General features: G+C 39.1%; 1 long non-coding RNA gene across 1 annotated transcript in view; it reads left to right on the top strand.

The window, feature by feature from the left end:
* The first annotated feature begins 5,671 nt into the window (after window positions 1-5,671).
* Window positions 5,672-16,363, top strand: part of LOC134336531 (uncharacterized) — an 82,699-nt gene continuing 72,007 nt past the window's right edge. The window contains exon 1 of the long non-coding RNA XR_010015818.1: window positions 5,672-5,733. This is a non-coding gene — a long non-coding RNA (uncharacterized LOC134336531). The remainder of the gene's footprint in view (window positions 5,734-16,363) is intronic.

Consider the following 16,363-nt stretch of genomic DNA (forward strand, 5'->3'; position numbering starts at 1 on the left):
AGATTAATAAATGTATGATTTTATTAGTGCAATCAAAACACATTTAGAAATTAGACACAATCCCATGGTGCAGTTCTGAAGTAGGACTTTATTTTATGGCATCCTTTCCTGATCTAGAAATGTGCTAAAGTGCTTCCACAAATTGCATTGTTTTCAAAGTGCAGTTACCAATAGGTAAGTAAATGTAGCAACCAAAAGATTAGACCTGAGAAAAATGTTTTGTTAACCTGTTTACTTAGGTGACATTTGAGTGCTCTTGTGACCTTTCATATCCATCAGTACAGATAGACTTTGATTTAATGGCTTACCTGAAGGACAGTGCAGTTATCTGTGAATGCTCTGATTTCGAGGTGATAATGCTGCTGCGTGTATTGTTCATGACAGAGGGTGCTTAGTCTCTTGGTGAAGCTTGAATTTTCAACAGTCTTGGTCCACAAAATGGGGAACATAGTCGCAACACTATTCAGACTACCCAACAACATTTTCTCAAGCAAAATTTAAAGTGGGCAATAATCACTATTCTTGCCAGTTATGCCCTCAGCATATCAAAGAACAACGAAACAGATTTTAAGCCTCTCGTAGTTAGTTAAAGAGATTGATATTCTATGACTGAAAATATTTCACCAGTTACGGAGATGTATTTCCGCTCAAACTAAATTTCAAACCTTGATTGATAAGCAGCAATTGAATACAAAAGTGGAAAGATTTCAATTGTTCCCCTGCCTGCAATTCTGGTGAGATGAGGCACAGCAATAAAACAAAAGTAAAATATTTTATCTGCTGTTTATCAGTTACTTACTTTCAGTCACATTCTTTTAAGGATTAGACCTTATTAAAATTCAGAAATCCCTGAAAAATAGTAACATTTTAAGTGGATCCTGAGTTTCAGTATGGTTATAAAGGACAGAACACCTTATTTTACATTATTCTTTATAGAACGGAATATTTACCGCTCAGCATGGAGAAAAGCAACACATGTAAATTACCATTATATGTCTCTTCACATTATTACATTTGTTCATTCCTCTCCTCATGAGACTAAAATATATAGCAATACTTTTGTTCCCTGTCCCAATTTCTGTATTATATGAGGAGTGTGCAGTCCCTGCCATAAATAGTGGTTAGCATATACTGCAGGCACTTATTTATCTGGGGACTGAGAAGATGGTTTCGTAACAAGACGCCAGAGGCAGAGTTTTAAGTGAAGCCAGCTGAGTGTTCCCTTGAGGATTGACTGAAAAGATGGAGGACAGCAATTTATCACAGTCTTTGTTCTGCCCCACATTTAACAGCAGAGCACCAAATTCTAATAAAAAGTACTTTAAAAAAACATTAAAATATTTTTTCTAACAATATACAGTATAGAATCTCTTGCATGATGTTGATTCAAGATTTTCTAAGTAGCTAACACTTGCAAGCAGCTTTTAAAATCACCTTCAGCCATCAGTAGCTGTAGGTTGGATCTTCCATAGGCAGTAATCAGTTGAAGGTACAACAGCTAAGTTTAATTAGATTGATAGACAAGGAGACCCACTTTCCCGAATCTTGCTGCCTGTTTAATTCTGCATTCTAAAAGGACAATTCAAGTTGTTTTCATTGTACCACAATGTCACTCTTTTTACTTTGATAGACCTAATTATATTGCCATGGATAGTGGCACATTTGTCACAGCTTCCTGTGCATTTACACCACTGGCTAGGTAACCCTGACACGAATTTGGGGGAAAAAATGACCAACAGCATGAGTAAACCAGGAAAAGGGACTCTGCCTTGAGAAAAAGAAAGACTCTACATTTCACAAGCTCAGCATGTCCCAAAGTTCTCTCTGGGCAACTATGTACTTTCCAAAGTGTGGTCACTGACACAATGTGAGAACCGGCAAATTTGTGTACTTTAAATTCCACACCACGATGAGTGTCCTGACAAGATAATCAGATTTTAGAGCTTTCGGTTGAAAAACATATATTACTCAGAGAAATAACTTGCAGTATAAAATAATCTGTATTTGTCTCCTAAATATTAACACTGTTAAATGCTATGCTGAAAATCTGTTGCTGTTTCAGCATCTAACAGTGTAAATGTTTAGGATGCAAATACAGATTATATTATACCATGTGTTCTTTTGTCCCCATTGCCTCTCATTTTAAATATTGTTTGGTTGCTTTAATCAGAATTAGTATCTGCAATAACATTTCACCCACTGAAAGGTGTGGGATTGTTTTAGAATATAAAACATAGAACAGCACAGCACAGAAACTGGCCTGTTGGCCCACAGTGTTGTACTGAACCAATTAAATTAGCAATCAAATGACAGGTCAAACTAATCCTTTCTGCCTAAACAATGTCCATATCCTTCTATTTCCCTCACATTCATGTGTCTATCTCAACATTTGGAGGGCTATGATCCAGGTGCAGGTCGATGGGACTAGGCAGATCAATGGTTTAGCACAGCCTAGATGGGCCAGAGGGCCTATTTTATGCTGTAGTGTTCTATGACTTTATGACTCTTAAAAATTCCTAATGTATCTGTCTCTACTACCTACTCAGGCAGCGTATTCCAGGTAAAAAAACTTGTTCCTCACATCTCCTTGAATGCATGCTCTCTCACCTTAAATCCAGGTGTTTTGGTATTAGGTACTTCAACACTGGGAAAAAGATACTGTTTCCCTATTCTACCTACGTCATTTATAATTTTATAAACCTCTATCAGATCTTCTCTCAGCCTTCACCGCTCCAGTTAAAAAAAACAGTTTGTCCAACTTCTCGTTATATCGAGAACATAAGACGAAGGTTCCTTGAAAGAGAGTCCATAGGTTGTGGGAATATTTCAATGTTGGGACAAGTGAAGTTGAGTGAAGTTATCCTTTTTGGTTCAAGAGCATGATAGTTGAGGGGCAATAAATCTTCCTGAACCTGGTGGTGAGAGTCCTGAGGCTCCTGTACCTACTTGCTGATGGCAGCAGTGAGAAGAGAGCATGCCTGGGTGGTGGAGTCTCTGATGATGGATGCTGCATTCCTTCGACAATGTTTCATGTAAATGTGCTCAACGGTGGGGAGGGCTTTACCGGTGATGGACTGTGCTCTATACACTACTTTTTGTAGGATTTTCCATTCAAGGGCATACCAGGGTGTGATGCAAACAGTTAACTTACTCCCCACTACATGTTTATGGAAGTTTGTTGAAGTTTATATAGGTATAAACCGAATATATATAGGTTTTTTTCTTTCTCCCATTTGCAAGATGGGAGAAAGAAACAAAACGTTTAATGACTATCAGGAACATGAAGAAAATGGCAAGGAGAGCTATAAAGATGAGGGGACCTGGAGAATCTTTGGAAGATCAGTCTAAGTAGAAGTAGAGATGGAATTAGGCATGCAGTTCTGCAATGTTTGGAACAGTAATTTAAGGAGTATATTTTGAAAGAGGAGCAAAAGGCAGACAGAGGGCTTGGGCTGGTGACGGTTCTTGAGATGAGTAGCATCAATTCAGAGATCATAGAAGAAAATGGATAAGATATCCTGGCAGCATAAAGATGTTGAACATATTCCATTGTCATTAAAAAACAGATGGGAATTATTGAAGTATGAATACAGAAAAAAACAAAAAGAATTCATGAGACAATTAACAGTCTAGTTGGTTTTTGACATCTTGATTGAAAATGAAGTTGATCTTTTTTACTGCTGAAATCAAAATCAAAGGTGATTATTTCTTGCATGGTTATTGCAACACACATGCCAACAAACTTCCAGTTGCTGCAAAGATACCCACAATTACAGAGTTTGCACTAAAATGAATAGAATGGGTTTTAGTGCAATTCAGATTCACAGAGATCAATGATACCACGACATTGTATTCAGACATGCTCAATCATGCCTTTAATTGTCCCAGCACACTTTATATCCATATTAACACAGTGCATTCATTTTCAAAAGCTCACTGAAGCAGTTGGGATTTTCGAAGGCAAAGCATTACAGTGAACCTGTCAATTGTCTAATGGACACCCCATATACCTTCCTTGAATCCAGCACTTTCCTTCTGTATATCCTCTATCATGGGTCATTATTCTCAGTTGTCTATGCTTCTCTCCTTGTTTTTTTTTATTATTGTGGTAGCTATTCCTTATGAGGATAACAATTTTGGGTACAGATGCTGGCCTTACAAAAAATATTTACATACCATCAAACTACAGAAATCTCATCAGTTGAATTCTGCTGACTTTAAGATTTAGCTTTAAAAATTGGTAACAAAATTTAAAAACCAAAAATAAAGTTGTTTTTCCACACTTCCTACAAGCTTAGAAACATAGAAAACCTACAGCACAATACAGGCCCTTTGGCCCACAAAGCTGTGCCGAACATGTGCTTACCTTAGAACTACCTAGGCTTACACATAGTCCTCTATTTTTCTAAGTTCCATGTACCTATCCAGGAGTCTCTTAAAAGACTCTATCATTTCCGCCTCCACCACCGCCCCCGGCAGCCCATTCCACGCACTCACCGCTCTCTGCGTAAAAAACTTACCCCTGACATCTACTCTGTACCTACAGCCAAGCACCTTAAATCTATGCCCTCTCGTGCTAGCCATTTCAGCCCTGGGAAAAAGCCTCTGACTATCCATACAATCAATGCCTCTCATCATCTCGTGCACCTCTATCAGGTCACCGCTCATCCTCTGTCGCTCCAAGGAGAAAAGGCCAAGTTCACTTAACCTATTCTCATAAAGCACACTCCCCAGTCCAGGCAACATTAGAGTTTGAGATATTAGAGATGCATTTTCTCAGGACTTTCTAAGGGGCAGAACTTTCATCTGTAACTTTCCCTCTAGGGTAGCACACATTCAAAGTCTGTTAAAGCAGCAGAAATGCTCTTCCAAAGGACTAAAGTAAGCCTGTCAGAATTTCACCTTGGACTGATAGTTTCAAAGCCTGGCTACTGATGCTAGATTTTTATATCAGATTTATTTAACTGTATTTAAATAACAAATATCAAATATCAAACTGGGGTTTGATTTGAAATCTAATTTGTTGTTGATAGCTACTATTGCTAATAAGTTATTTTGGATTAAAAATTTGGAAGCTCCAATTATACAGGTATTTATAAACAAGAGAAATTCTGCTGATGCTGGAAATCCAAAGCAACACAAACAACATACTGGAGGAACTCAGAAAGTCAGACAGCATCTTTGGAAATAAATAAACAGTCGACATTTCAAGCCGAGAATTATATCTTCAGATTTTTGTGCCAACTTTCTATCAAGTTATATTGCGTTATTATTACATTTCATGATATCCCAAAGTTTATTTCACCTGCATCTACTCTTCTAAATCTGTAAAAAAAATATAGACTTTTCAATTGACCATCAGGGTTGCCTAGAATTAGGGGTTAAACTCCCAAAATATGAGGTGACTGAGAAGAGAGAGAGAGCGAAAAACAAACAAGCTGCTGCAGGTGGAGCAGCACCTGTGGAGAGACAGGAACTGTTGACATGCAACCGATAGTTTTTCAGTATTGTTACCGTATAAATATACATTTCCTCCTGTGGAAACTTGGAACTTAGCTGGTTTCCTGAATTTATCATCCATACCCCTAAACAATTAAGTTACAGTTAGAAACAAGAGAAAATCTGCAGATGCTAGAAATCTGAGCAACACGCCCAGAATGCTGGAGGAACTCAGCAGGCCAGGCACCATCTATGGGAAAGAGTACAGTTGACGTCTTGGGCCGAGACCGTTCGGTAAGTCTGAAGGGTCACAATTACAGTTAGAGTTTGCTTCAGGTATATAAAACAAAAGCGCTTTGTGATCTTAATGGAAAATTTCAAGAGTGCCAACCAAAAATTTGCACAGTAAAATGTAAACTGTTGTCACATACTGAGCCTTATCAAAACTATACCATGTTAATCTTCACTATGTTCTCAAGGTCAGGGTAAGTGTGGGGTGGGAGGACTGAGTAAATGGGTCTACTTCATTTGTCTCGGAGGTGATAAGTGAATCAGAGGTAATAGGAGATTGAAAGGGTCAGCCTGGTCTGATCAAGCTTGCTTGGGGGAAGGGGTTGAGAAGATGGGTGAGATGATTACAAAAGGGGTGAATTCAGAAAGCTGAAGGTAAGTATAGAACTTGCCATAGAGGAAATATGTTTCTGGTTATTGTTCTCAGTGGAATCTTAGTCTAATGATTGTCCTGTGTGTGATCTATAATGGTTGGTCCTGGAACAAAGTGTGCCAATTTTCCCAGCAGTGCTCTTAAAGGAGGAATGAATGAAAAATTGCCTAGCTAAATTTCTGCTGTGAAGTGAAATGACATTGAAATCATCTTGATTCACTCTGTTCAAAATTTATTTTCCATTATGTATCACCTGAAATATACCATGGCACACCAAATAATTTATTTGTCAGAAAGTTTAATGAGGAAAACTGATATTCCCAGGATCAATTCCTGTATGAGGCTAAGGTACAGGGAATAGTTTTTTTCTGTTAATAACATAACAAAAATAAAAGTTTGAATTCCATAACAATTTTCAGCAGCTAATTATATGACCTTGAATTAGTCAATTTCATAAAGCAAATATTGCAACAGAAGAGATATAACTGCCCTTTATTAAAGGTGGACATCAGCCTGAACCCTCTCATTATTCTGTATCATTGTTTTTCCTTTATAAAAGCTGTTTCACAATAGGGTGCTCTTAAAGTGATTTTTTTTATTATTGAAGGACAAAACATCATAATAAATTCTTGCAAAATGCTTATTATATTCCCACACCAAGTGGAAAAAGTCTTAAAGACTTAATCAATCCGAGATGTTTAAAACACCTGAATGATGTTAATTTGTTCTGTCAGGATGAATAATTTCCTATAAGTACAAAAGGATGGAAGATGGAGGGATCTCATTCTTGTAAACTATATGTAATTTCTACAGCAATGAAGAGCAATAGATCATTAGTTTTCTGCTTGACATAATTGCTAATCTTGAATAAGGATAGGTTACATCTGTGAGAGATGTGAGAGTGAGAGTTCGGCACGGACTAGAAGGGCCGAGATGGCCTGTTTCCATACTGTAATTGTTATATGGTTATATGGTTATATGTGATATGGTTATATCTAAAATACCATTATTGATGCTAACCTACATTATCCAGGTAAGCCTTCAGCTAACTGTTTTATAATCCAAGTTTTTATTTGACATCATTTTCTTTTCTGGTCTATTTTCTGAGCTCAGCTGTTGCAAATCACAGGGTCTCAGTTTAGTTTTAACTGTTAAGATGTTCATACGGGTGAAAGGAGTTAAAAAAACTTAGACCATTTTTCTTGCTTGTCTCTCCTGACTTCTCTAGCAATTCAAATAGCTTCTGGCCTCTCTCAGGTTTTTCCTTCTACACATTCCTTTTCTTTAAGTCTAATTTGTGTCACTTTTTTTTCTTTTCACGTTATGTCTGTGGCCTTCACTCACCTGTTACGCATATCAGATAAAATATTCCCGTTTAACACATACAAAATGCTTGAGGGTCCTGGAGAAGTGTCTCGGCCTGAAACATTGACTTTTATGCTTTTCCATTGATGCTGCCCGATCTGCTTAGTTCCTCCAGCATTTTCTCTGTCTGTTGCTTTGGATTTTCACCATCTGCAGATTTCCTTGTGTTTGTGAAATATTCCTATTTGCTTATTTTATCAACAACTTATATGGTAAGTTTAAACTCATCCCACCCAAGTTGGACAGGGTGGCAGGGTAATATCTGCAGTATAGTCAAGTCAAGTCAAGTCAAGTCAAGTCAAGTCAAGTCAAGTCACTTTTCATTGTCATTTCAACCATAACTGCCGGTACAGAACATAGTAAAAATGAGACGTTTTCCAGGACCATGGTTCTACATGAAACAATACAAAAACTACACTGAACTACGTAAGAAAAAAACACAAAAACTACACTAGACTACAGACCTATCCAGGACTACATAAAGTGCCCAAAACAGTGCAGGCACTACAATAAATAATAATAAATAATAAACAAGACAGTAGACACAGTAGAGGGCAGTAGGTTGCTGTCAGTCCAGGCTCTGGGTATTGAGGAGTCTGATGGCTTGGGGGAAGAAACTGTTACATAGTCTGGTCGTGGGAGCCCGAATGCTTCGGTGCCTTTCTCCAGATGGCAGGAGGGAGAAGAGTTTATATGAGGGGTGCGTGGGGTCCTTCATAATAGTGTTTGCTTTACGGATGCAGTGCATGGTGTAAATGTCTGTGCTGGTGGGAAGAGAGACCCCGATGATCTTCTCAGCTGAAGGTTACATATGATGTCATGTCGCTGACAATATTGCTAATGTGGATTTATCCTTGGACAGAATGGAGTACAAATATTAGCCACCAAATAAAGCTTTGTTTGAAGTTGCACTTAGATCCTAGTTATGCGTAACGTCTGGCAACAAAGACATTCTTCGTCGTGTGGTTTGCATGCTTTCATTGGGTTACTGAAGATAAATTCATGCTGTTCATTGGGAGGCTCACTTTTGTTTCGATGAAGTAGGAGAAGGAAAAGCTGAAGAGGGAAGTATGGCGTTATCAGAGAACAGGATGAACAGTATGGGAACCATTAGAAGCCAGTTACTGAGGGTTTATTTACATCTTAACCCTGATGCTTGTGACAGTAGGGCTCACTTTTCTGGATGCGATATGAGAAGTGGTGCTTAATGAGAATGAGTATCACCAAGCAGTTTATCACTAATGAACAAAATGCAGGAAGTTTGCAATTATTTTGGCCAAAGGGCCTATTCCCATGCTGTACTGCTCTATGTTCAAATAAATGTTTGCCAATCTCAGCTTTCATGTTGTGTGCTAACCCAGGCATACATACTTCTCCAGTAAAGTCCAAAGTTTACCATTGCCTTTAGTTTCTTTTCCAGTTTGCCAGAGGTTTGCTGTGTTCCTCACTATCAAGCAGGTTAGCAATGACCACAGCCTTACACTGGCAATATTATTCAATGTGAGGGCACTGGGGTGCACCCCATGAGTGGCTTCATTTGCACCCTAGAAATTCTAAGCAGATATCAGACAATAGGGACCTATTATTCACTGCAAGCCAAAAGATCACTATAGGATTTGTTGTGTGTTGTCAATATGGTTTGTCCACTTGCCTCCAACTCAAGAATTGCAATATCGTAGCTCAGAGAGTAGTATTGTGCTTTCCATGAGTGACTGATGTCACAGCTCAGATAAAATCATCAAGTGTAATCTGACTACATTGGAGACAAAAGTTATGATGCTGTGCGTGTATGGTATGGATCAAGTGCAGGACAATATCCTGGATATTACATAACAGGGCAATGTAGGGACAATCGTTGTTAGGGGAACTAAAACAACAGGAAGAGATGGGTACAACCGAGGAGTGAGAAAGTTGACAGAATGTAACCAGAGGGGCTGAGACTGCTCTTCTCCTTCACTATTCCCTAAAAACTGCATTAAGGGAGATTGAAACCTATGGGGCAATGGCATATTGAAACTGCAATGAGATCTTCTAGATAAAATTGCAAAATATGATAAAGTTGATATTAAGTACAAAAACTTACTATGAATTTATCACTCAAATCTATAGTGACTCTCCAAACTGAAGACCTTTCATCTTTTGCCTCTCCTGCTAGATGCTCTCTCAATGGCCTTGACTGCTCCCATGGAGGGCATTTTGAAGCACTCATAGTCTACGATGCCTGGATGTTAAGAGTGAGACATTCAGTTAAAAAAATGGTGCAAGTATTCAACAAGAGAAGAAAGGACTATATGTGCCTTGCAGATTGGGGTATGTTTGTAAGTTGAATAGATCATAAATTCCAATTTTAGTTATTTTATTTCTGATTATAAGATCATAAAACAAACAAAAGGAACAGAATTAGGCAATTAGGCAATTCAGCCCATCAAGTCTGCTCCTCCATTTCATCATGGCTGATTTATTATCCCTTTCAACCCCATGCTCCTCCCACCCCCCCCCATAACTTTTGACATCCTGACTAATCAAGAACCTATCAACCTCTGCTTTAAGTATATCCAATGTCTTGTCCTCTACAGCCGTCTGTGGCAAAAAATTCCACAGAGTTACAACCTTCGGGCTGCAGAAATTGTTCCTCATCTCTGCTTGAAATTGACGTCCCTCTATCTATTCTGAGCGTGTCCCCTCTGGACCTAGACTTCCCCACCGAGGCTTTGGGCCTACTCTGAGGTGCTCCACCGATTTAGATCGAAGGACTCAATTTGGTCTGGAATGCTTTTGTTGTTGCTCACTTCTATTGTGTGCATGGTTTGGTTTTTTTCTGCCTTTCTCTCTGGGGCACTGGGGGCTGATCTTTTTTTTAAATTGGGTTCTTTTGGGTTCTTTGCTTTGTGAATACCTGTTAAGCAAACAAATCCCAAGGTTGTATAATTTATACATTCATAGATAATAAATGCACTTTGAATCTTGAATCTATAAGAAACATTCTCTCGATATCCACTCTATCTCAACCTTTTAATATTCAACAGGTTTCAATGAGATCCCCCCTCATTCTTCTAAATTCCAGTGAGTGCAGGCCCAGAGCTATCAAGCGCTCCTCATATTTTAATATTTCAATTCCTGGAATCATTTTTGTGAATACCCTATGGACCCTCTCTAATGCCAACACATCTTTTCTTAGATAAGAGCCCAAAACTGGTCACAATACGCTCAGTGGGGTCTGACTAATGCTTTGTAAAGCCTCAGCATTACATTCTTCTTTTATATTTTAGTCCTCCAGAAATCAATGTTAACATCTGCCTTCCTTACCACTGACTCAACCTTCAGGGAATCCTGCACAAGGACTCCCAAATCTCATTGACATGATTTTTGAAATTTTTTCCCATTTAGAAAATAGTCTATGCCTTTACCCCTTCGACCATAGTGCATGAACATGCACTTCCCTACACTATATTCCATCTCCCGCTTCTTTGACCATTCTCCTAATCTGCTCACTTCCTTCTGCAGACTCCCTACTTCCTCAGCAGTACCTGCTCCCCCCCAGTTATCTTTTGATTGTCCGCAAAATTGATCTCAAAGCTATCAATTCCATCATCCAAATCATTAACGTACAATGTGAAAAGAAGCAGCCCCAACATTGACCCCGGTGGAACACTTCTAGTCACCAGCAACCGACCAGAAAAGACCTTTTTATTTCCACTCTTTACCTCCTGCCAGTCAGCCAATCTTCCATCCATGCTAGTATCTTTCCTGTAAAACTAAAGGCTTTCATCTTGTTAAGCAGCCTTATGTGTGGCATTTTGTCAAAGGCCTTCTGAAAATCCAAGAATACAACATCTACTGACTCTCCTTTGTCTACCCTGCTTGTTATTCCCTCAAAGAATTCCAAGAGATTTGTCAGGCAAGATATCCCTTTAAGGAAACCATCCCTGAATTTGGCCTCCTTTATCATGTGCTTCCAAGTACCTGGAAACCTCATCCTTAAAAATGGACTGTAGCATCTTCCCAACCACTGAAGTCAGACTACCTAGCCTATTATTCCTTTCTTCTGCTTCCCTCCTTTCTTAAAGAGTGGAGTGATGTTTGGAATTTTCCATTCTTCTGAAACCTTCCAGAATCTAGTGATTCTTAAAAGATCATTACTAATACCTCCACAATCTTTTCAGCTACTTCTTTCAGAACCCTGGGGTGTAGTCCATCTTGTCCAGGTGACTAATTTACCTTCTTTCAGTTTAGTACCTTTTCCTTAGTAATAGCAATTACACTCATTTCTGCACCCTGACACTCTCAACTCTCTTGTGTACTGCTGGTGTCTTCCACAGTGAAGAATGGCACAAAATACTTATTTCATCCACCATTACTTTGCCCCTTATTATTTCCTCTCCAGTGTTATTTTCCAGGCTATATCACCAGCATTATTTTTCAGTGGTTCAATATTCTCTCTCATCTGTCTCTTTCTCTTTATATGTCTGAAAAATGTTTTGGTATCCTCAGTGATATTATTGGATAACTTAGCTTCATATATCATCTTCTCTCACTTTATGTTTTATTCAGTTGCCTTCTGTTGTTTTTGTGCTACACGATCATCTACCCCATCCCATAAACTACAAACATTCAAATATAACACCTTCAATCATGTATTTGTCGCCCTTTTTGATTTTTCTCCAATGCTGCACTTCAGCTCATCCTACTGACTGCAACTTCACCTTAGCTTCTCCCTGTTCTTCCTCACAGTCTCACTACACATTGCATTGACTTGTATACCAGCTCCTCAGTCCTCAGCCCTATCACTCTGTTTGCCATTAGCCTGCCAAATTAGTTTGAACCCTCCCCAATAACTGCAACAAACATTCTCCATCCCCTGCAAGAATATTGGGTTCAGGTGAAACCCTTCCTTTATGTACAGGTCATACATTCTCCAGAAGGAATCCCAAAGATTCAGAAATCTGAAATCCTGCCCTCTGCACCAATTCCTTAGCCATGCGTTCATCTGCCAAATCATCTAATTCTTACCTTCACTGGCACAGGCAGCAACTCAGAGATTACCACTGTGAAGGTCCTGCTTTTCAGCTTTCAACCTAACTCTCTGTATTCCCTCGTCAGGTCCTCCTCCCTTTTCCTACTGTTGTTGGTATCAATATGTACCATGACCTCCGGTTGCTCACTCCCCCACCCCCCTGTAGAATGCTGTGGACCTGATTCGAGGCATCCCTGACACTGACACCTGGGAGGCAACATAACATCTAGTGTCTCTTTTATGTCTACAGAATGTCTTAACTGTTTCTCTAACTATGGAATCTCCTATCACTACCGTACTCCTCTCCTCTCACCTCCTACTCTGAGCCACAGAGCCAGACTCAGAGCCCGCGACCTGACTGCTGTGGCTTTCCTCTGCTAGGCCATCCCCTCAACAGTATTCAAAACTCTAATTTCTTAATATAGTCTGAAAGAAGCTATAACTGGATGCACTTCTTGCCGGTGTAGTCATCAGGGACATTGGAAATCTCCCTGCCTTCTCACATCTGCAAGAGAAACATTCCATTATCCTGCCTGGCATCCCCACTGCTCTAACTGTTCAATAAAAAAAAAAGGAAAAATAAAATGAAAGAATCTACTTGCAGCCTTTGCCTCTGCGAGCCAAAGCCTGAGCTCTCACTTTGACACTGGTCCGCTCCCATGATGGATGCTCCACTTAAACCTAACTTCTTTGTATTGGCTCTTGCCAAGCACCTAATTATGCACAATCTAACGTGTCTTTGGGAACTGTGGTGTGCAGAATGTCCTAACTGTCTCCGCTTGCTTCTTTTGAAATCTCTCTCCCGCTATGCAATCCAACGTCTCCTTAGGAACTGTGGTGTACAGAATACAGAATGTATCTGAATCCTGTTGATCTGACTGATGTTTAATGTACTACTAGCTTGTACAGAACAAAATTTCTAAATGCTTTAATAATTAATACTTTTAGCATCAAACTCTCAGATTAGATTTCTGTGGCTATTATTATTGTTTAATAGTTTCAGGATTGGTTTCTATAAAACTGAAGGTAATTATTTAACTTTGCAGTAATTACCTATGTCACTTATTAACTGTGATTATTCTGGATGTAACCTTATCCTCCATGCTCCTCTCCGAATATGACAATCATTTTCACGCAGCTTGATCATCCCTAATAAATACAAACAAGGCTTCCAAGTGATAATTGTGAAATTATTTTAGATGGTGTAATTGAAAGCAATATGCAGTAAAATCTCCACAGCAGCATTTTGCAATTTCCATTGAAAATCCTTCGTATTATTATTCTAGAGCTCTCCAGAGCCATGTGTTTGCAAATGAGACAAATGCAACTGGTGTGGTGATATAAAGACCATTTTCTGAATGCACCCTTGACTTCCTGACCAGTAGACCACAATCTGTGTGGATCAGAGACGACATCTCCAACTCGCTGACAATCACTGAGACACAACTCAAGGACGCTCTACTTTCTCTACACCCGTGACTGTATGGCTAGGTGCAGCTCAAATGCCATCTATAAATTTGCCAATGATACCAACCATTGTTGGCAGAATTTCAGATGGTGATAAGACAGTGCACAGGAGCAAGATATATCAGCTAACTGAGTGGTGCCAGAGCAACAACTTTGCACTCAACGTCAGTAAAACTAAAGAACTTATTGTGGACTTCAGAAAGGGTAAGATAAGGGAACACACACCAGTCCTCATAGAGGGATCAGAAGTGGAAAGAATGAGCAATTTCAAGCTTCTGGGTATCAATATCTCTGAGACTCTAATCTGAACCCAACATACAGTACTGATACAGTAACAAGAAGGCACAACAGTAGTTATATTTCTTTAGGAATTTGAGAAGATTTGGTATGTTACCAAAAACACTCGAAAATTTCTGCAAATGTACAATGGAGAGAATTCTAACTGGCTGCATCACTGTCTGGTGGCAGGTGAGGAGTTACTGCACAAAATCAAAGTAAGCTGCAGAGAGTTGTAAACTTAGTCAGCTCCATCATAAGCACTAGCCTCTGTAATATCCAGGATATCTTTAACGAGCGATGCCTCAAAAAGGTAATGTCCATCATTAAGAACCCCCATCACCCAATTCATGCCTTGTTCTCATTGCTACCATCAGGAAGGAGGTATGGAAGCCTGAAGGTACACACTCAGTGATTCAGGAACAGTTTCTTCCTGAACGGACATTGAACCCATGAACACTGCCTCACTATTTTTTTAAATTTCTATTTTTGCACTGCTTATTTAATTTAACTATTATATATACACACTGTATATACTTACCGTAATTTACAGATTTTCTCTATTATTATTTATTGCATTGTACTGCTGCTGCAAAGACAACAAATTTCACGACATATACCAATGATATTAAACCTGATTCTGAATGCGATGCTTGTTCTTGTTCCCACCCATGATTAGATTAGATTATGAGGACACTCAGTCCTTGTTTATTGTCATAATGGAACCACATAATGGAAATCTAAAGTCATCCTTGCAATGCCTATGTCCTTGACATCCCTTCCTGTGGGCCCCAATCTTCTAAGGATTTGGATGCTGAATATTTCATCAATATTGTCATTCAGTGAAACAAAAGTACATACCACCAGAATCTGGAAGCATTACTACTATCTGTTATGAAGCATGCATGCCTTTTATACAGCATTGCCATCTGAGTAAATGAAAATCTCCTTTTTCCTTAAACAAAAGCCAGTTTTAATGAAGAAACCTGAAATGCAAAGTTCCACAAAAGCCCTGCATGCTTCGGACATATGAAAGGCAATCATAAGCGAAGAGCCAAAAGCTTGACTGGAGATTTGTGGGTATTTGAGAAATAAATGAACAGAAACAAATATCAAAAATTCATACCCAAATAATAGACTGAAAATTATGTGGTGTAGTGCAACATAATTCTAAAGGCAGGATGATGTAACCACGGCTGCCAGGAGAAGTCAAAGCCAACATAAAAGCCAAAGAGAGGGCATATTATAGAGCAAAAATCAATGGGAATTTAGAGGATTAGGAAGCTTTCAAAAACCAACAGAAGGCAACTAAAAGAAGTAATTCAGAAGGAAAAGATGGAACACAAAAATAAGTCAGCCATGAATATCAAAGAGAATACCAGAAGTTTCTTCAGATATATAGACTGTAAAAGATAGACAAGAGTAGATATTGGACTACTGGAAAATGATGCTGAAGAGGTAGTAATGGGAGAGAAGGATATGGTAAATGAACTGCATAAATATTTTCCAACAGTCTTCACTGTGAAAGACACTGGCAATATGCCAGAAGTTTAAGAGTGTCAAGGGGCAGAAGTGAATGAAGTTGCCATTACTAGAGAGAAGGTGGTTGGGAAACAGAAAGGTCTGAAAGTAGATAAGTCACCTAGACCAGATGGTCTACACCGCAGGTTTCGAAAGGAGGTGGCTGAAGTGACTGTAGAGGCATTAGTAATGATATTCCAAGAATCAATGGATTCTGCCATGGTTCCAGAGGACTGGAAAACTGCAAATGGATCTGTAGAAGGCCTTTGAAAAGGTGCCACACATGAGACTGCTTAACAAATTCAGACTCCATGGTATTACAGGAAAGATACATGCATGGATAGAGCACAAGCTGGTTGGCAGGAGGCAAAGAATGCAAATAATGGGAGCCTATTCTGGTTGGCTGCCAGTGACGAGTGGTGTTACATAGGGGCTGGTGTTAGGTCCACCTCTTTTTACGTTATACGTAAATTATTTGGATCATAAAATTAATATATTTCTTGTAAAGTTGCAGATGACATGAAGATAAGTGGAGGGTCAGGTAGTTTTGAGAAAATAGAGAGGCTACAGAAGGACTTGTACAGTTTAGGAGAATAGGCAAAAAAGTGGCAGATGGG

Source organism: Mobula hypostoma, chromosome 2 (genome assembly GCF_963921235.1).
Source record: "Mobula hypostoma chromosome 2, sMobHyp1.1, whole genome shotgun sequence".
Lineage (NCBI taxonomy): Eukaryota > Metazoa > Chordata > Chondrichthyes > Myliobatiformes > Myliobatidae > Mobula > Mobula hypostoma.